General features: G+C 47.9%; 1 long non-coding RNA gene across 1 annotated transcript; it reads left to right on the top strand.

Moving 5' to 3' along the window:
- The first annotated feature begins 237 nt into the window (after positions 1–237).
- Positions 238–20,512, top strand: LOC141073684 (uncharacterized). Its single transcript, XR_012227044.1, has 3 exons — positions 238–346; positions 6,915–7,012; positions 20,446–20,512. It is a non-coding gene; the product is annotated as an uncharacterized lncRNA (long non-coding RNA).
- The last annotated feature ends 1,319 nt before the right edge of the window (positions 20,513–21,831 follow it).

Here is a 21,831-nt window from a genome sequence, read left to right as displayed (position 1 = left end):
TGCAGTGAGTGACAGCTCAGCCACTCTATAGAATTAGGGGCACGTTGGGCTGTCAGAATTGTGAGTGACAGCCGCTAAATTAGAGGCATGGACGTGGTGAACTGCCAGTACTTTCAATGACAGCCCATCTGCCCAATCTGCCTGGACCTGTTGGGATTCCTCCAGGTGTCACCCATTCAGGGTGATTACCTTGATATATAGCAGGCTTATAGCAGTCAGACCATTGCCAGTCGTAATGTCCCACTGAGTCACTACTCATGGGCAAACTGTGAGTCAAGGGAGTCAAGTAGTCTGGGTCAAATACCACGAGTGTACAGCAAAGGCAAAAGGATAAAGTAAAAGAATGGTAAGAAGGCAAAGTTTGTGGTCAGGCAGCAAAGGTCAGAGTATGTCAAAGGCAAAGAGGCAATACAAAAGAATGATCAAAAGTAGTGATTAGTGAGCATGCTCGCCAATACTTGGTACTCGAGCGAGCATCACACTGCTTGAAATGCTCGGAGCTCACCGAGTATTTCCGGGGTTGCTCGATGTGAGCTCGGGTCCCCTCCCTGCATGTTTGGCGCTCTTTAGAGAGCCAATAAACATGCAGGGATTGTCTGCCACACACTGTAATGCCACAGCCATGTTAGTTGTGGCATTACAGTGATTGGCTGGCCGCACAGCGTCATTAGGTTTATATCAGACCTGGCACCGCTATGCTCGTTACAGTCTACTCCAGAATGATGAATCAGGCAGTGTAGGGAGAGGTGCTGCTGAGCTAGGGAGAGATTTGCTTGTTTCTTAGTTAGTGTAGGTATACCACAATATATTATAAACATTCCTAAGGACTATACACATTCCTGAGGACTAATCCAGCTGCATAGATATCATTGCTAGGCAGGTCTGCCCCTTCCCAGCAAAAGAGAGGTTTTGTGGGACTGGATCCTTGGGCTGTGACCCGGCTCCCACCTCCTGGTCCAAGCTGGTGGGAGATGGGAGGCCTAAGGAAACATCAAGAAGCACAACAGGAGGCACATTAAGATCAGGCCAGACCCTGGATGGAGGAAGCCAGGGTCCGAAGGCAAGGACCTCGGGGGGCCGCAGGACCCATGAAGCTGCGGCCACTCCTCCTCCGGGAGGTAAGAAGGGGTCCAGCAGAGGTGTGACAGTTGTGCCCCTTGACTGGGGCACTAAGGGAGCGGGAAGAGCGAGTTACCACCTATGGCTCCCGCATACACGCTCACCTCTGCGAGAATGAGGATGTCGCAAAACAACTGGTGAGAATACAAGCTAAGAACTGGGTATCCAGTTCAAAAAGAGCAGAGTTTTCCACATCGGTGAAGGGGTCTATCAGCAAGTTGGAGGAAAGAAGATCTACCATCCTTGCTGGAAGCGGCCCCTTTACAGAGAAGCTGTGCAAGAACGACCATTTCGGAGCCCTGACTGGTGGGACTCCTGGGGGGTCACGGAGTCCCCTCAAGGTGGAGGAGGAGGAGGAAGACAGCGAGACCTTTGCACTGTACCCACCCGGAAGCCTGGTAAGTGAACCCCAGGCAACGCATAGCAGGATAGCCCCTGAGCAAGTGGCTCTCCCACTTGACTCTAGCATGTCAGAAGATAGTGGGAGCGAGGGAGAGGATGATGGAAGTGGGAACAGTAGTGAGAGGGGTTGCCTCGTCCTGCAGCAGATCGAAACCCCAATATGGTTTGGCCAACTGACTTTAGGGGATGAGGTCTGTGAGGATGAGGCAACTGGGAAGGGGAAAAAGCAGAAGAAGAGAAACACCAAAGAGGTGAAAATGGTGATGGACAAATTTGTCTATGTCCCCCTTCCTGGGGCCCCCCTGTCCCATTGTGTGGTACCCTCTGCCCACCCTGGCTCAGGCTCTGTTGTGGGTCCGCAGCAAGGGAGCGGGAAGAGCAATGTCTTTCTGGAGCAGGGTGCCGTCTCTGTTGGTGGTGGCTTGGCTTCAGACAGTGATATGGAGTGTGACACGGAGGGCGACCCGGCGACGGGCAGTAATAATGGTGGAGGTGCTCGGGCCAAGTCCTCTGTGGCAGGGGGTAAAAAAAGAGGATGAATGAACTCATGGAGATCAACATCCAACACTGCGGAGACACCATCACATGTTTCTCAACGCAGTGATTCTAGAGCAATGCCCCCATCCCTTATGGGAAATATGCAAAAACATGCAAAACACAAGCCGCGGAGACACCATCACGTGTTTCTCAATGCAAGCAATGACTAGCCAGGTCTTTCCCCGGGAAGGAAGAACCACGGGAAGGGCAGTCTCCAATGAAGGAAACCACCTATGCTAAAACATGGTATCCATCCACAGACAGCTGTTTCGGGGTATTGCCCCTCATCAGTGTGGAGTAGGAAACTGGCTAGTAGGAGCAATGCCTAGTAAAAGACTGTAAAAAAAAGAGGATGAATGAACTCATGGAGATCAACATCCAACACTGCGGAGACACCATCACATGTTTCTCAACGCAGTGATTCTAGAGCAATGCCCCCATCCCTTATGGGAAATATGCAAAAACATGCAAAACACAAGCCGCGGAGACACCATCACGTGTTTCTCAACGCAAGCAATGACTAGCCGTTGAGAAACATGTGATGGTGTCTCCGCAGTGTTGGATGTTGATCTCCATGAGTTCATTCATCCTCTTTTTTTACAGTCTTTTTCTAGGCATTGCTCCTACTAGCCAGTTTCCTACTCCACACTGATGAGGGGCAATACCCCGAAACAGCTGTCTGTGGATGGCTACCATGTTTTGGCATAGGTGGTTTCCTTCATTGGAGACTGCCCTTCCCGTGGTTCTTCCTTCCCGGGGAAAGACCTGGCTAGTCATTGCTTGCGTTGAGAAACACGTGATGGTGTCTCCGCGGCTTGTGTTTTGCATGTTTTTGCATATTTCCCATAAGGGATGGGGGCATTGCTCTAGAATCACTGCGTTGAGAAACATGTGATGGTGTCTCCGCAGTGTTGGATGTTGATCTCCATGAGTTCATTCATCCTCTTTTTTTACAGTCTTTTACTAGGCATTGCTCCTACTAGCCAGATCCTACTCCACACTGATGAGGGGCAATACCCCGAAACAGCTGTCTGTGGATGGATACCATGTTTTGGAATAGGTGGTTTCCTTCATTGGAGACTGCCCTTCCCGTGGTTCTTCCTTCCCGGGGAAAGACCTGGCTAGTCATTGCTTGCGTTGAGAAACACGTGATGGTGTCTCCGTGGCTTGTATTTTGCATCTCTGTGGCAGGGGGGACTGCCGCTGCCTCCTGCACTGTTGGTGGGGTGCTGACAGCTGGGGCCGCTGGGGTGTCTGGGTCCCCCACATATGGATCTGCACTAGTTGGATCACTTTTGGAGACTCAGGGACCAAAAAAGTTAAGGGGGCGGAGCCTGCAGCGAAGATGAGGTGCTGTGTGGTGGTCGCTCCCCTGGTGGCGTCCGCGGCTGGGTTGGGGACCCCTGTGCGCAGATCTAGTGATGGGTCTATGTCGGGGCCCCGCCGCCACTGGACACCAAGGGGGAGTGGCCAGAACTGAGGAGGTCGGTGGTGGTGGTAGCCAGTGTGGGGGCTGCGTCTTTAGGAACCTGTGATGCGGTCCGGGTGGCCCCTATGCGCAGATCTAGTTCAGTGGCCCCCGCTCATTTCGGCCGTGACCCACGGAGTGCCAGCATTGGTCAAAACAGCACCAAAAGTGTAAACTCTGTCTAACAAGGGCCCCCAGCGGAGGAAAGTGAGGAGCTAGGGAAAAATAAAAGTAAAAATAAAAATAACATTTGTGGGAATGGCTTGTGTGAATGGTGGTGAGAGTGACGGGGGTATGGATGTGGATGCAGGTGAGGGTATGAATGGTGGAGTGAATTGCATGAGTGCTGGTGGTGGGGTGGTAGGTGAGGGGAGGCTGGCTCATCTGCCCCCCCAGTTGCGGGTCCCGTACTTTTGTAGGGGTCGTTGCTGTGGCTCCGGGGGTTTCTCAGGCGGTATCCTCACCTCTGGGCTATGGGGACAGAGTTTTGCATCGCTATTTCCTGGAGGACCTCAAAAAGGGAGAGGGGTCGGTCATTGTAGAGGGAAAAGAAGTGGATTTGTCTTTCTGGCTGGAAAGACATGGCTTGGCCACCTTCCAAGATAGAAGGGAGGAGGAAACCATGTGGTCTCTCCCGACATCCAGGCCAGGGGCAGCCAAGAGGAATGTGGTCCATCTTCGGTGGAGGGGCCATGAAGCCCCCACTCAGGAGTAGGGTGGTGAAGCTCTCCTGAAGATGGGCTTCTGGGCGGTGGACATCTTCACCGTGATTCAACTTTTTGGTACCCTGTTCTTTGACATCAGTGTGATGGTGTGATATGTTATGTGGGTATCATTTTGTGTCTATTTATATTTTACGGATTTCCATAGTGTTCTCTTGTTGCCCTGTATCATTCCGTGTATGCCCCATATTGTCTAGAGTCTCAATTACCTTCCACAAGTCTGGTAATTGAATTAGCTCACTTACTGTCTGCAGCCTGACTGTATCTATGCCTCTTGATGAACCCCTTGTAGTGCCTTAATCGCCAAGGCACCTTTGTCTGGTCTGGGAGGCCTAAAAACTGCCCCAACCTGTCTGACTACCCCTGGACAAAAGGAGGGGGCTGGGGAGGACAGGAGCTGGTCAAGTCAGATGCAGTGAGGTGATGATCTTGTGAAGATGGCATGTCAGAGAGAAGGGGAAGCATATAGACCCATTTTATCCTCTGTCTGCCGGATTATTGGACTCTCATCTCCTTGGATATTCATCCTGTTACTGAACTGCATTTGTGTTCTGGACTATTGTATCCTCAGTATGGTGGATTGTTTATGGACCTTTTAGTTTTGCCTAAAATAAAGGTCTTGGGATTGTTCACACTTCCCACGCTCTGTTGATTATGTGGTATCTGAGAAGGACCCATGACAGTAAGCTTTGTTCAACCAGAGGGGCTGGAACTCTTCTGGTCGAATTACAAGCTGTCGAAGGGAGAGCCTGGCTGGCGAGACTTCACCGTACAGGCGGTGTCTCACCAAAATGGGATCAAGAAGGTGACCATTTTGACCAGTAATGAGTCACTTTCTGGTGTACACATTCTTACGTGGCTTTCCCATTATGGGGAAGTCACGGAAATCCCAAAGAAGAACCAGGACGAATTTGGCATCTGGTCGGGGGGCTGGACCTTCATGATGAAATTGAAGATCTCAGGAGGTACCGTCACCCACATCCTTTCCTCGGCGTTCCTGGGAAGGGACAGGATTCTGGTCTTCTATCAGGGGCAGCCGAAGGTCTGCCACAGGTGTGGTGATCCCTGCCACTTCAGCGCAAGCTGCAAGGTGCAGAAATGTGCCTTGTGTGGTGGGGGGGTCATCTTGCAGCATCCTGTGGTGACATTAGGTGCCACCTGTGTAGTGAACTGGGTCACCCGTATAGTCGCTGCCCTCTCTCCTTTTCCAATGCTGCTATGGGCCGGGTGGGGGGGAGACCGTGGGGGGGAATTCCTGGCGGTGTGACCTTTGTCGTGGCAGGTGATGGAGGTGGGAGAGGCTGAGGGGCCGGTGAAGAAGAACAAGGCCAGAGATGCCTCCTATCAAAGGAGGCAGGCAAAGCACCATGGGGTTGAGGTCAGGGAGAGCCTCAGGCAACTGGGCTAATGTCTGTCCCCCCGGGAGCCATAGTCAGTGTCTCTGAGGCCCTGGGGGAGGAAGAGGTATACAAGGAGATCAGGAGGATGGAGAAGGAGGACCGGGCTGACTCCGACAACTCCTCCCAGTATGACAGTGTGGATGAGGAGGTCACGGACCAGCCTACAAAAAAGGGTTGCAAACGTACCAAGAAAGGGGGGAAGAAAGGGAAAGTTAAAAAGCCTTCCTATCACCCCGGCTGTAAGTATGCCAAAGGAAGGGCTCACCGACTCCCCTCTGATCACCCTCTCCAACCGGTTCCAAACTCTCGATGACTCTGATGAGACGGAGGTCAGGGGTGAGGGACTGGGAGGCAGCACCTGGGGACTTTCGGGGGGTGGCGGAGTCTGTCTTCCGGACGATGCTGTTTCCTCTGGGGGGGACTGCCCTGGAGCCCAGGGGCCAGGAGAATACTAATGGACTCTTCGATTTCCTTCAAAAGGTAAAAGAGAGTGGAACCGGACCCCTCTTTGAAGGGGAAGGGTAAAGAGGGGGTGGGGAAGAAAAAGGCCATCTAACTTAATCACTCATGATGGTGGAACCCACCCCATTGACTCTGGCGTTGATTAATGTCACCAGCATAAAGTCAGATGCGGCTAGATTTACGGCCTTTGATTTTCTCACCCTAATTGAGGCTGACATTTTGGTTTTGCAGGAGACCAGACTAACAGACATGGGGCCATTCATAAATCCATAAGGGAGTGGAAAAGTGGGCCCTCATACTGGTCTCTTACGGCCGAGCCATATAGGGGGTGGCAGTCCTTTTTAAGGTCACATTGGTGGAATGCCGACGATTGATTGAGGCAGAAATGGGGAGGTGCCTGGTCTTGGACATCTTCATGAGGGGACAGGAGCTTTGGCTCAAATATTTATGGACCACAGTCCAAGTGGGACTTCCTGAAGATCAAGCCCTTTCTTTTTATGAGTCAGCAGGTGGTCTTCGGTGGGGATTTTAACACCATTACAAGATCCCGAAATGGGGGGTCCCGAAGACCGAAGGCTGACTATGATAGCAATACCCTAAATAGCATAACTAGTGAAGCTCGCCTGGTGGATGTCCATATCCGGCACACCCCAGGTCACAGAGGTTTCACCTTTCATAGGGGAAGCAGTAGGTCTAGAATAAAAAGGGTTTTTTTGAAGGAGGATGCCATCTTTTCAGCAGTGTCCGCCATTGAGGTGGAATTCTCCGACCACTGTTTAATTTTCTTTTCTTTGAATGTTGCAGAGGCTCCCCGCATGGTGAAAGGCCTAAGGAAGTTGAATTCATCCCTTCTGGAAGAAGCGGAGATGAGACTATCTTTAGAGGACATCCTTCAGAGCCAGGTACCGCTTTTAGGTCTCTGTAGCAGTAAGTCAGAGTTGTGGGAGATCGTCAAAAAGAGGGTGGCGAGTTTCTTCCGTCAGTTTTTGAGCCTCAGGCATCGCTTGTATCAGGCTCTGAGGAGGAAACTCATGCAACTCGTCTCGACTGGGGGTGACCGTGAGGAAATCTCCAGGGTGAAGTCTTTGCTCAAGAGTTGTCAGTATGATAGGCACACATCTTTGTTTTTTGAGAGGGATTTCGGGAGGTACCACTCGTCCGACTCCTACAGAAACTGTAAGATGTCAGTGAGTTGTAAGGTGGTGACAGGACTGATTAACAGTATGGGCTCCCTGAGAAGATCCAAATCAAAGATCCTGGAGGTGGTCCGGTCCTTTTACTCACACCTCTTGGGAAAGAGGGATCTGAATCAAGATGGGATGTTGGCTTTCCTGGCTGAAACTGTTCCTGAGCCAGTGAATGACCCCTCTCTTCATGTTTTGGCAGAGGCAATCAGGGAGGAGGAAATGAGACTGGCGATTGATGGGCTCTGACCCAAAAAATTGCTAGGTCCGGATGGCTTAAAATCCAAGTTTTACAAGACCTTTAGGGACTCTTAGGTCCCCCTCTTGACTGAGATTTTTAACGAGTGCCTTTCCTCGAGCACTCTTCCCAGATCAATGAGGAGGTCAGCCCTGATTATCCTGTCGAATGGTAAAAACTCATCCCGTATTGAGAATTGGCGTCCCATAGCGCTTCTCGATACGGACCGAAATTTTCTGGCAAAGGTGCTGTTCATTTGGTTGGTGAAGTTTGCACTCCGGCTCCTTTTCAGGGGCTCAGCACTGCTCTGCTCGAAACTGCAATAAGTTTAGTGCTGTGTTCGGTGTCCAGGTGTCCAGGAGCAGGTCAGGGCGGGTCACTGGCAGGGGTATTTGCTGTACTTAGACCAAGTGAAGGCTTTTGACCGAGTGGATCAAGAGTACCTTTGGTCTGTCCTTTTGAGGTACGGTCTGCCTAGGAGGTTTGTAAATTGGTTAAAGATCTTGTACAAAGGGCCAGAGACTTTTCCGCTTGTGTACGGTTGGGTTGGTCACCCTTCCGGAGTCCGCCAGGGTTGTCCTTTGAGCCCACTGTTATATGTGATCGCGATCGATCCCATTTTAAGGAAGGTGGATCATGAACCGTTGGTGGGAGTCGGGATGGACCGGGAGGAGCTGGGGGCTATTCTGAGGGTGGTAGCATATGCCGATGATGTCTCCCTTTTTGTATCCTCGAAAGAGAAGGCGGTTTGGGTCATGTCTGAGGTCGAGCACTACTCGGAGGCTTCCGAGTCCATGATGAACTGGGAAAAATGTGAGAGTCTGGCTGGGAGGGGGGGATCCGAGTTTTGATCTCCGGGACACCCTTCCAGGGCCCCAGGCCGCGGCAAAAATTCTAGGCATCAATTTCGGCCCGGAGAACTACCCCCAGCAAAATTGGAAGGGCAGACTTAAGATCGCCTCTCAGAGGGTGGACCAATGGAAGGGTTGATCCTTAACCCTGAGGGAAAGAGTCAACTTGACCAAAGGTTTTCTGCTTCCCTGGGCAGTGTCTGCATGTTGCCAGAACCTCTTTGGACATGGGTCAATAGCCTGTTCTTCCAACTACAATATTATGGGGGAACATGCTAATAAAGAGGGAGGTCACATACCGCACGAGGAGACTAGGAGGGTTGGGTATGGTGAACCCAGTGGTGTTTCTAGTAAACACCTTTCTTAAAACAAACATCACCAACCTCTGGTTAGAGAGGGTTCCTCCATGGGTATTCTCCTGCAGTGGATGGTTTTGGCCTTTCTTCCAGGAATGGAAAACACGATGGCTGGTGAAGGACCTTTGCACACCACATGGGCATCTTCTGGCTTATGCTATCCCGGTTCTGAAGGTGATCCGCCGGTGGGGTCTGCGGGTGTGGGAGATCAGGACCATGTCGAGGAAATCCCATGACAGTGGGGTTCTCTTAACCCATTTCCAGAAGCCTCTGGTGCTCAAGGATTGCCCAGGCCAGGATCTGGAGGGGCTTGGTTTGTTAAACTCTTCATGGATCCCCTTGAAGTTTTGGGACTTGGCCTGGCACTGCTTCCATGGGAAATTGTATGTGAGGGACAACCTGAAGTACAGGAACTCTGATCACTGGGATTGTCCCCGCGAGGTGTGTGGCAACACGCTGGAAAACAGAGCACTTCACCCTTCGGGTGTCTACAACAGGGTGGGCACTTCTGTAGGCTAGACTGTTCTAGGTTTTCCTTGGTTGCAAACTCATAATCCTGTTTTGGATTGGAAATCTGTGTTTGTGGTGAGTTGGGGTTGTCAGTGTGTTCTTAGTGACACTCCAGTTTTCTCCACCTCTCCCCAGTCTCATGATATTCCTGACTAGTGATGATAATGTGTGCAAACTGTAAAGCGCTGAGGAATATGTTAGCGCTATATAAAAAATAAAGATTATTATTATTATTATTATTATTATTATTATTTTTCGGATGTATTTAGTGAGAATGCAGCAGATTTGGGACCAAGTGGTGGATAAGTTGTCCCTCTCTCAGGAAAAAGCCCAACGGTTTTCCAACCGGCATAGGACCATTGGTCCCCGGTTTAAAGTGGGTGATATGGTTTGGTTGTTGTCAAAGAATATTCCTATGAAGGTTGCGTCTCCAAAGTTCAAGCCAAGATTCATTGGACCTTATAAGATTTTGGAGATTCTTAATCCTGTTTCTTTTCAATTGGCTCTTCCAGTTACGTTTAAGATCTATAACGTGTTTCATAAATCTCTGTTGAAGAGGTTTGTGGAACCAGGCAATGTGGAATATTAGGTAGAGAAAATATTGGATTCTCGTTTGGCTAGACGGAGACTCCAGTACTTGGTCAAATGGAAGGGTTATGGCCGGGAGGATAATTCTTGGGTCTCTGCTTCTGACATTCATGCCGATAGATTATTTCGTGCTTTTCACCGGGCCCATCCTGATCGGCCTGGTGGCGTGGATGAGGGTTCGGTGACCCCTCCTCAAGGGGGGGTACTGTGGTGAATTCGCTTTCTGGCCTACCTCTGGTTACTAGTGAAGGTAGTGGAGCTAGTTCTCTTTCCGGGCTCCCACTGGTGGTTACTGGAGGTAATGGAGCTGATCTAATTAACAGAGGCCTGCCACCTGATGACGAGGAGGATGACTGGAGATCTGGAGTTTCTGACTGGATTTAAGACAGCCGACTCCCTCTATTCCTCCTCAGTGACCCAATCATAACACTGGACTAGGCTAGCGTGCCTTTCCAATGCGGAGTGGACTTCTGGGTAATTCGGGTCTCTGGGTGGCCGAGATCGGGGCACATTATTCTTAGTTAGTTTAGTGGTTAGGTTCTACATGTGGAACGCACGTTGCTTAGTGTCAATGCAGCAGAAAGCCCTCCCCTGTCAAGAGGTGGTTAGCAACATCTTGGGTGACCTGGGAAAAATACGTTCTTTGGAGTTTAAGAGCCTAGATGCGGGGAGGGCCTCCCGACTTTGGAGGGGTTTCTCCTTTAAAGGCCCCTTTACACATAACGATGTCCCAGCGATCCCACCAACGATCCGACATGGATGGGATCGCTGGGACATCGTTAGGCTGATCGCTGGTGAGCTGTCACATAGACAGCCCCTCCAGCGATCAGGACCAGCGAGCAAACTGGTTTCCAATGTAAACAGTGGGTATCTTAGATAACCGTTGTTTACATTGGAAACCACCAACCTGCGTCGCTGATCGCTGGTCTCTCGCTGCCACATGCAGCGATGCGCGCTGGCCAGCGGGAGACCAACGATCAATAATTGGCCCAGGATGATGGAGCGCGATCAGCGATACCCGGCAGGGGGGGCCGGTCGCTGATCCATGTCACACACAGCGATGTCGCTGGCGAGATCGCTGTGGCATCACAAAATCAGTGATCTCGCTGGCGATATCGCTGTGTGTGACGGGGCCTTAACATACCCTAGGGAAAGATAATTTTTGATGTGAATGAATAGTAGGGTAAGATAAGTGGTGTGTTTAGGGTCAGATAGACGTGTAGGGGCAGATAGGGACAGTCTAGGGATAGGTAGATCGGTAGTTTTTAGTAAATTAGGTAGATGAGGGATAGTTAGGGGCAGGTAGGGATAGATAGGGTGAGCTTTATAGGGAACGAGGGACAGCTTTAGTTAGAGAGGGACAGGATGCTTCATTTGTGTAGTCAGGGTTGGGGCCTCTTAAAACTAGCTACCTGGTGGTGGGCTGTTGTGTGGCACAAACAGCTTTATGTTTTGTTGGAAGAGTAATGGATATTGGGCTTCCAGGCGCCAAACTCGGGTCTGACAGAATTACGGTTTTTGATATGTCATGTTAATGTTGATAAAGTTTATAGGATAATTGTATTAGGTTTGGTTTTGCCTTTTATATGTTTGCATATTTTGTCTGTTTTGCATGGTAGCATGTCGGGAGGTTTAGTTTTAGGTTGGGTGGGGGTGTGTGTGGGTTTTTCAGATGAAAATGAACATCCTGGAGGGAAAAAAGAAAAACTTTAACCAAGGACAAATGGACCCATTAAAGGGAATTAAAAAGAGGCATGATAAAGTTTTTTCATGGACCAGAAAATGGTGTGCAGTGATAGGCATGAACTTTCATGGACCTTAGGTGTGTGGTGTTGTGGGGAAAATTAAAAAAAAGTGTATGTGTGTGTATATGTATACAGTATACTGTACACTGTGTTCCAAATTATTATGCAAATGATATTTTTCCCTGATTTTCCTAAATAGTCGGTACAAATGACAGTCAGTCTAATAAAAGTCATCACCGGTTAGAGTATACATCAAATTTTGTTGAAGAAACCTCCCAATAATAACAGTATAATCTCCAAAATGAATAAAAACTCAAATTGCACTGTTCCAAATTATTAGGCACAGTAGAATTTCTAAACATTTGATATGTTTTAAAGAACTGAAAATGCTCATTTGTGGAATTTGCAGCATTAGGAGGTCACATTCACTGAACAAAAAGGATATTTTGGAGATAAATAGCTTAACAGGCCAAGTTACATGTTAACATAGGAACCCTTCTTTGATATCACCATCACAATTCTTGCATCCATTGAAATTGTGAGTTTTTGGAGAGTTTCTGCTTGTATTTCTTTGCATGAAGTTAGAATAGCCACCCAGAGCTGCTGTCTTGATGTGAACTGCCTCCCACCCTCATAGATCTTTTGCTTGATGATACTCCAAAGGTTTTTTATAGGGTTTAGGTCAGGGGAAGATGGTGGCCACACCATGAGTTTATCTCCTTTTATGCCCATAGCAGTCAATGACTCAGAGGTATTCTTTGCAGCATGAGATGGGGCATTGTCATGCATGAACATGATTTTGCTCCTGAAGGCACGTTTCTGCTTTTTATACCATGGAAGACAGCTGTCAGTCAGAAACTCTATATACTTTGCAGAGGTCATTTTCACACCTTCAGGAACCTTAAAGGGCCCTACCAGCTGTTTCCCCATGATTCCGGCCCAAAACATGACTCCTCCACCTCCTTGCTGACGTCGCAGCCTTGTTGGGACATAGTGGCCATCCACCAACCATCCACTACTCCATCCATCTGCACCATCCAGGGTTGCTCAACACTCATCAGTAAACAAGACTGTTTGAAAATTAGTCTTCATGTATGTCTGGGCCCACTGCAATCATTTCTGCTTGTGAACACTGTTTAGGGGTGGCCGAATAGTAGATTTATGCACCACAGCAAGGCTTTGAAGGATCCTACACCTTGAGGTTCGAGGGACTCCAGAGGCACCAGCAGCTTTAAATATCTGTTTGCTGGTTTGTAATGGCTTTTTAGCAGCCACTCTCTTAATCCAATGAACTTGCCTGGCAGAAACCTTCCTCATTCTGCCTTTATCAGCACAAACATGTCTGTGCTCAGAATCAACCACAAATCTCTTAACAGTACAATGATCACGTTTAAGTTTTTGGGAAATATCTAATGTTTTCATCTCTTGACCAAGGCATTGCACTATTTGATGCTTTTCAGCAGCAGAGAGATCCTTTTTATTTCCTAAATTCTTTTAAACCTGTGCCCTGCTTAATAATGTGGAACATCATTCTTAAGTAGCTTTCCTTTAATTGAGCTCACTTGGTAAACTAATTATCACAGGCATTTGAGATTGATTTCAGTGATCCAAAGAGCCCTGATACACAATACCATCTATGAGTTTATTTGATAAACAAAAAATTACATCTTTATGACACTTAAATCCAATTTGCATAATAATTTGGAACACAGTGTATATGTATGGGTATGTATGTATATGTGTGTATAAAAAAGTGTGGTTTTGCAGTGTTTTTTTTCAATTGTACAGGCGGATGTGCTATGGCCAAGGGGGCCTTTATCTTTTCTTATTTATGGACGAATGGGCCAGTTTTCTTTTGTTTCTTTTTAAGAGGGAAAGTGTGAATGAATGTGTGTTGCTTAGCGAAAAAAAAGACTCTGCCGATAACTCCAAAAAGGCTATTTGCTCCACCTGCCAGGCCAGCATCAGCAGGCGTAGCAAAACTACCAGCCTGACTCCCACCAGCATGATCAGGCACATGGCAGCAAAGCACCCGACTTTGTGGGCTGAACCACAAGGTCCAGGAACTGTTGTCTGCTGGTGACACCACTGCTTCTTCCATTGTTGTTCATGCAAGCCAATCCCCTGTCCATGGTGCATGTGAAGATGCCTTCTAGCCTGGAAGCAACTCTGGGATGCTCTCTCACAGACGGGCTGTGCAGTCTCCTTCCTAGCGCTTGTGTGGTGTGAAGCACTCCAGTACTTTGTTACTCTGAAGTTCCTCCTGTCAGATGTTCCTAGAACTCTATTTGCATGGCAGACAGCTGTAGCCTGATCAAGAACCTCCTGGATCCCGGCTCTCTATCCGTTTTGCTGTTGTGCCTCAAGTCTTAGATGGGAGTAGGGAATTTACAGCCTCCTACTCCTCTGGTGTCTGTGGCAGGACCGTTAGTATCCGTACCACCGTGGAGACCAGGCTCCTGTTCCTGCGCTCTCAAGCTGAGGGAGCTCGCCTTCCGCAGCTCAACCTCCAGCTTCTCTCTCCACGTCTGCACACTTCACCCTCCGCAGACTAACTAACTATTTCCTCTTCCTGGCCCACAGAGAGCACTCCTCCCCTCAATCCTGGTTCAGAGTTCCTCCTGCTGGCCTGGAGTGGAACTGTGTTGCATGTATGGATTGACTGTGAGAGAGACCCATCATTGCCTCCAAGCCTGGCATTACCCTCCCCTAGAGGAAGGCAAAGCCACTGTGGTGACCATACTCCTGGGGGCGCCACATTTGTACTCGAAATGTTGCCTTTTAGGCTCGTGGAGACGGAAGCTTTCTGCAACCTGATGGCAGCGGCCATCCCTCGGTACTCAGAACCCAGCCACCACTATTTTTCCCAGAGTGCCTTCCCTGCATTACACAAGCACTAGTGATGAGCGAGCACTAAAATGCACGGGTGCTCGTTGCTCGGGTTGAGCAAATTAGAATACTCGGGTTCTCGGACAGAACTACGATGTAAGTCTATGGGAGACCAGAGCATTTTTACTGCGATCCCCCCCGGGGGTCCTTTTAAGGTCTAAAAACATCTGAAAATGATGGAAACACTGCTCAAATGACACAGGGACATTATGGGGATTGCCCCTGCAAGTATTTCTGACTCCTAGTTCACAGCTTTAACCAATGTTGTCAGAGTTTCATGCCATTTTTCCTGGTGCACCAAAAAACATACCAAAACGATACCAAAACGGATTTTACTGGGAAATATGTTAAGGTACATCCTTTCCAAGTTAATGACTTGTATATAAGGCAAAATAATTAACCCCAGACCAAGATTTTCCTCCCCCACTTGGGCTATGTTCAGATGCAGTGTTTTTGAAGCGTTTTTCAACTTTTACATTGCTTTCAACCAATACAAATGCATTCACTGGGAAATGTCATTGTAACATTTAACAACCCTAACAGGCCATGTGGTGTGTGACACATAAGCAGATCCATCTTGTTTCATTTATGAAGGAGGGACTCTTAAAGTCACAGAGCCTAATTTTATCGGGGCATCAGGCGGCATTAAAGGGCCTTTATTAAACAGTGGGTCTCCTAAACTGTTATTGCCTATGCAGTGAGTGGATGGGCTGCCAAGAATTATGACGCACCCCAATACCCCTTTCACGAGAGGTCCAGGAGGGCTTCCCGGAAAAATGCTTGCCCCAAAGTTACATGCACCCCAATAAGCCTTTCAAGCCACGTGCTGGATGGCCACCGGAAAATCCACTTCACAATTATTCATTTCGTAATCGCAAACTCTTTTCTTGTGCATTGACTGCAAGGCCTGCCCTGCTGCCAAGTCATATTCACCCCAATATGCCTATGAACCCAGGTACTGGATGGACGCAGGAAAATCCACCAGGTACTGGATGGGCCCAGGAAAATTCACTTCACATTATTCATTTTGCACTCCCATTCTGTTTTCTTATGCATTGACTGCAAGGCCTGCCTTGCTACCAAGTCATATGCACCGCAATAACCCCAACCCCCTTTTGGAAGAAACATGAAGGAGGGCCTCTTAACCAAACTATGCCCAATTTAAAGGAGCTTGTCTCCTAGACTTGTAATGCCCATACACGCTGGCAAACCTTTCCCCTGTGGGGTACACCTCAAACTTTTCCATAACAAGTATTTTGCGACCAGCAAAACCACACACCCTTGTTCGTAATCCAACACTGGCTGTAGCAGCATGGAACACGTAAACCCTTTTGATCTAGTGGCGGTGGATGATGAGACTTGGAGGAAGGCCTGATTAAAAAATAGGCCCAATGTCTAAGAGCGGGTCTCATAGACTTGGAATGCCCATACACTTAGTGTATGGGCTGTCAAAAATTTCCCCTGTGGTGTACACCTCAATCTTTTTCAGAACAAGCATTTTACGCACTGCATAACCACCGACCCTTGTTAATAATTCGACACTGGCTGTAGCAGCACGGAACACATAAACCCTTTTGATCTAGTGGCAGTGGACGATGAGATGTGGAGGAAGGCCTGATTAAAAACTATGCCCAATTTAAAGGAGCTGGTCTCCTAGATTTGGAATGCCCATACACTAAGTGTATGGGCTGTCAAACATTTCCCCCTGGGGGTAGATATCAACATAGTGTGGCCTTTTTTCGTGTGGGGGGGGTCCATCATAAACACCTTGCAAAACTGTAACGTGGTTTCATACACAGTTGCTGCTGGGAAGGTGCAGGTTTTCAGTAAAAATATGGCGGGCGAATCGTTGCGTGAAGTGATCTGGAAAAGGGTCATGGTGATGACAGGAATGGGAAAGTACATGATTAATAACAGCAGTGGCAATGGGAGGTATGAGATCCAGGATACATCCAATAATGATTCGTTGTTTAGCCACCATCAATTACCATAATTGGTTTCACGCCTGTCATAAGATCGGTGTACCAGATGCGCGTGTGAGACTCATTCTAAGAAATTCCCTTCCAAAATATGTTGCTAAACACGCACGTGTCTGTATAAACGGCAAAGTGCAAAATGTTTGTGAGATGCTGAATTATACAAAGAAGATCAGTGTAGGAGGAAAAACAAACTGATGAATGCTCGTAAAAAACTAAGTTTAAAGAGTAGTGCACAGTCCGTAACTATAAACACACCCATGCAACAAGCTTCTTCATCTTCACCCATACATATTACCAATAATATACAAATGTCAGTCTAAAAATAATTGTCCGAGTGTAACCACCACTGTTAAAGGCATGCCACAAAACGTAAATAACCACGACCCTTTGAAAAACCTGATTTCCTATTTACAACATATGGTTGATGATGGTATTGATGACGACTTAGAAAATTTCCACATCCAAACCAAGAAGATGTAGATCTCAGCTGCAAAAAATGTCCCAAAAAGGCAGTGAAAGTCTGGAAAATCATTTTCTCTAGGGCAAAGTTTACTTCTTACTAAAGTGGTACCAAATGAGGTATACACAGCTCTCTGGTGTACTTAGCGTGAGATGCTTGACAGATGATGTATTCTGATTTCTCCGTGTCCACTTTTTGAAAGCGAGCTGAAAAAAAGGATGATTATGCAGGGAGATTTTGGTCAGCAAGGAGGTGATGTCAGGTACAGATAGGTAGATCTGCATGTCATCGGCGTAGTGATGATATTGCAAACTGTGCCATTACATCAGCTGGCCCAGGCCGAAGGTGTAGATGGAGAAGAGTAGGGGTCCTAGAACAGAGACTTGTGAAACAACGAAAGACAGGTGTCGAGGTGAGGAGGTGGTGTGGTGGAGGGAGACAATGAATGTCCACCCTACCAGTCTTCTTGTTTTTTAAAGACTCTGCTGATAGCCCCAAAAAGGACATTTGACCACCGGCCATGCTCGCATCTGCAGGGGTAGGAAAACTATCAGCCTTACCACCACCAGCATGATCAGGCACAAGGCAGCAAAGCAACAGACTTTGTGGTTGAACACCAGGCTCCATGAATAGTGTTTGCAGGTGATACCACTGCTTCTTCCGCTGTTGTGCATGCAAGCCAATCCCCTGTCCATGGTGCATGTGAAGATGCCTCCTGCCCTGCACCTGTCGTTGACCACAGTCCAATTGCACCATCATCAATCACGTCTCCATCATCGTCCCAGCGCAGCCTTCAGTTGTCCATACCCTAGTCATTGGACCGTAAGAGGAAAGACGCATCCAACGCCCCACAGGCCACAGTACTAAACTCACAAATTTCTCATCTGCTTGCTCTCGAAATGTTGCATTCTAGGCTCATGGAAAACGGACACTTTCCGCAACGTGATGGCGGTGACTGTAATAAGGTACTCGGTCCCCACCCACCACTATTTCTCCTGGTCTGCCATCACGACATTAGACAAGCAAGCACATGTCTCACAACATTACCCGTGCCCTCCACAATGCTGTTACTTGGAAAGTCTACCTAACCACAAACACGTGGACAAGTGCTTGTGGTCAGGCATGGTACATCTCACTGAGGGTACACTGGGTTAACATAGTGGAAGCTGGGACCCACTCCGACCTTGGTATGGTGCCCGTCCTCCCAAACACCGAGTATTGCGTGCCCTACATCAATCTGGGTTGCCCCCACAGTGTATAGCTCCTGCACCTCCTCCTTTGCCTCCTCTGCAGCCTCCAGCTCCAAAACTAGCACATCAGTCACAAGCTGGAAGCACTGCAGCACTGCCTCACCAAAGCGGGATATGCTTAGCTGACAAACCCCACTGCCATGATCTCAGTGCGGGTTTGACTCGCACACGTGGGGTTAATGTCTGGAACAAGTGCTGATGACTGGCATTTCTGGGGTTAAAGGTTGTGATCCCAGTGCAGGCTTACCTGCACACCAGGGGCTATGATTGTGGCCTCTCCCTGGTTCTGGGAGAGACTTCTTATAGCCTCAGGACGCTCCCATCCCCGTCAGTTATACTTTCGCCCTTGGCATTGTGTGGTGACCCCTGAGTGTGTTTGTGCTGTGTTCTGGCTGCTTGATTCTCTGTGTATGACTCGGTCTGTTCTCTGGATATTGCTTTGGATTCTGCTTGGTACCTTCTATGTCTGTTTGGTTTTGACTTCTGCTTGGCCCTGACTATCCGTTCTGTCTCATCCCTGGTACTTTACTGATATCTCTATACACGTGCTGCGCCAATTCTTTGGAATGCACTTCCCAGGTCAATACGATTAGTCCCCAACCCCCACAATTTTAAGCGTGCCCTGAAAACGCATTTATTCAGACTGGCCTATCGCCTCAACATATTAACCTAATCTACCCCTGTGTGGCACAGCCAAAAGTATTACCATAACCAGGTTCCCCGCATCATGTTCCCACATGCTTTATGCATCCATTAGCCCCCTGCATCTGTACTGTTACACACTTAACATTATGGCTGGTCCATACAATCAGGGCAACTGTTACCACCCACCTTTCGTGTCTCCCTTTTTTCCTCATAGATTGTAAGCTTGCGAGCAGGGCCCTCATTCCTCTTGGTATCTGTTATGATCTATGTGATTATTGTTATGCTGTAATGTATATTGTCTGTACAAGTCCCCTCTGAAATGTAAAGTGCTGCGGAATATGTCAGCGCTATAGAAATAAAATGTATTATTGTTATTATTATCTCTGTGTATGACCTCTGTTTTGCCTGACTCTGAGTATTTCTGTATAGTGTCCTGCCATCTCTGAAAGCAGGACGCTAAGCCCCGCCCCCTTGCAGTCACAGGACCGTAGGTCCTGTGACTGCTTGCTAAACTTCAGCGTCCACAGGTCCTGTGTATCTGTACTTTCCGGCTGTACCTGACCCCGGGCCCCCCTACAGTGTGGGTGAGTCCCTGCTCAGTGGAGGCTGCACGCCGGCGCTGACAAGATCCTGACATTATAACTGACCGTTAAATTTTTTGGGTTTTTTTTTCTTTCTCTGCTGAGAAATATGGATCCCATACAATCTCTTGCTGAGCAAATGAAAAATCTGAGTCAGATGTTTCAGGGTTTATCTCTGGAGCAGCAAGCTCTGGCTCATTCTCAGCAGCAGGTTTCTGAGACAGTGCAGGGGGCTTTAGCTGCTGGGTCTCTGGGGGCTGGGGCGAGTGATGTTGTTTTGGTGTCCCCAGAACCACCTGTTAAACTGCCTGATTTCTTTTCTGGGAAAAAAAAGAGTCCAGGGTCTTCATGGAGGGGTGCAAACTCTTCTTTAGTTTGAGGCCACGTTCCTCTGGGGACGAAAGTCAGAAGGTTGGGGTCATTATGTCTCTGTTAAGAGGGTCCCCACAAGCTTGGGCTTTCTCCCTTCCTCTCACTTCCCCTGAGAGAGTGTCTGTGAATGCGTTTTTTGAGGCTCTCGGGCACATATATTATGAGCCGGACCGAGTGCGATTGGCAGAGGACATGGTGATGAGTGTCTGTCAGGGGAAACACTCGGCTGATAACCAATACCTCATTTAATGTACTCATTGTATGCATTAATTTTTTGCACTTATATTATCTTTTGCAAGATGCAGTAGGGCCTCTTTTTGTTGGCTTGGTTTATTGGGGCGTCTGTCACTGTGTTGTCACATATTTTAGTGCTGTGGCAACCCGCCTGATAATACTATGGGCGTCATTAATAGGTTGCAAGCCAGACACTTTGCATCACACTTATATAGGTGTGACTGGCGTCCTATGCAAGCCTTATCTATGTGCATTTTTCCTACTAGGCAGCCAACCCCACCATGGTTTGTTAGGTGTGGGGTGGTTGGTTTTATCAGTAGTTTGCACCTGAGCTGCCCCTTGCCTCTATTAGTGGAGGCCAGCTGCATCCTGCTATATGTGCATTTGTCATCAGACAGGGTTTTTGGTAAGGCCATATCTTGTTGTGTGAGTTTTTTTTTATTTTTTCTACAGAGCCAGAGAAAACAAAGCCACTGACGCACACACGAGAGATATTGTGCGGCCACTAGGTGTTACAGACAGTTATGGACGATTCAACTGCGGTTCGGAGGATAACATTTGCCTTTTTGTTGTGAATTTCCAAAATAAAGACTTTTAAGTTGGACTAACCTGGGTCACTGCCTCTTTACCACACTGTGATCACTGCTGCACTACAGTGGATAAAAGAATGTAGTGACATTTATAATGTGTGGGGGGGGGCATTTTAAAGACATTATATTCTATGGAGTGGGTATAAACATTAAGGGACTAAAGTAGGGGCAAAATAACTATAAATGCTGACATTCTTGCCCCTCTCCTTGTCTTTAATTGTTGGGTAGCATGCCCTCTGTGACTGTGCTGCGCCTATGTGCTTCATATCTGTGGCATGATAGCACTTTTGTTTATGGGACCCTATGATTTTTATGTATGACTATGCTGAGGGACTTTATTACTATAAAAAGGCACTAGTCATCATTATTATAAGGATGTTCAATGGAGGCATTATTACTTCCTTAGAAGCACACACGGGAATCATTATACGGGAAGCACAGGTGTTTGTTATTATAAGGAGGTATGGAGCTGCTATTACTCTAAGTGGTCACAAGTGAGATCATTACTAAAGGTGGCACAACGGGACATTAGTATTATATGATGCTATATAACTGTAAGGAGGCACAGGGGAGCATTATGACTAGAGTTGAGCGACTTTTGGTTTTTTAGGGTCGCGTTTCGTTTCGTGAAACCCGACTTTTCCAAAAGTCGGGTCGAGCAAGATCGTCCGATTATAGGGAAAAGTCGGGGTCGTCCCGAAACACGAAACCCAATGTAAGTCAATGGGGAATAAAAGTCGGCAGTGAGAGGAGGACAGGAAACACACCTACAGTGCCCATTTGAATGCCAAAAGCATCAATTCTTCTTACTTAAGCTTGTCAACCTTAATTAACTTCATAATACAAGTTACGCACTGAAAAATGGGGGTTATTTGGCTAAATTTGTGGGGGGGGGGGCTGGCTGCAGGTTTTCATGTGCCCTGGGCGAAAGAGCGCCCCTTTAACACATACCACAACTCATCACGCTCCGATACGGCAGAGAAATAGCGGTATAGTACAATGAAAAATACCTCACTTTTTACATCTCATGACGAGGCCCATCTATTTCTCCATACAAAATCATTGGTCCCATATAATGATTGAAACAGTATATGATGAGCTCCACATAATGCTACAGTATATGTTGGTCCCCATGGATGAAGCTCCACTGTCTTATGGGCCCAAATAATGCTCCAAACATAATGGGCCCCATTTCTACTGCTCTAGTGTATAATGGGCCCTGTAAATGCTGCTCCAGTGTCTGATGTCC

Source organism: Dendrobates tinctorius, unplaced genomic scaffold (assembly GCF_039654945.1).
Source record: "Dendrobates tinctorius isolate UK_male_01 unplaced genomic scaffold, ASM3965494v1 ptg000312l, whole genome shotgun sequence".
Classification (NCBI taxonomy): Eukaryota; Metazoa; Chordata; class Amphibia; order Anura; family Dendrobatidae; genus Dendrobates; species Dendrobates tinctorius.
Note: the sequence above shows the minus strand (reverse complement) of the source record. Positions and strands in the feature narration are given on the sequence as shown.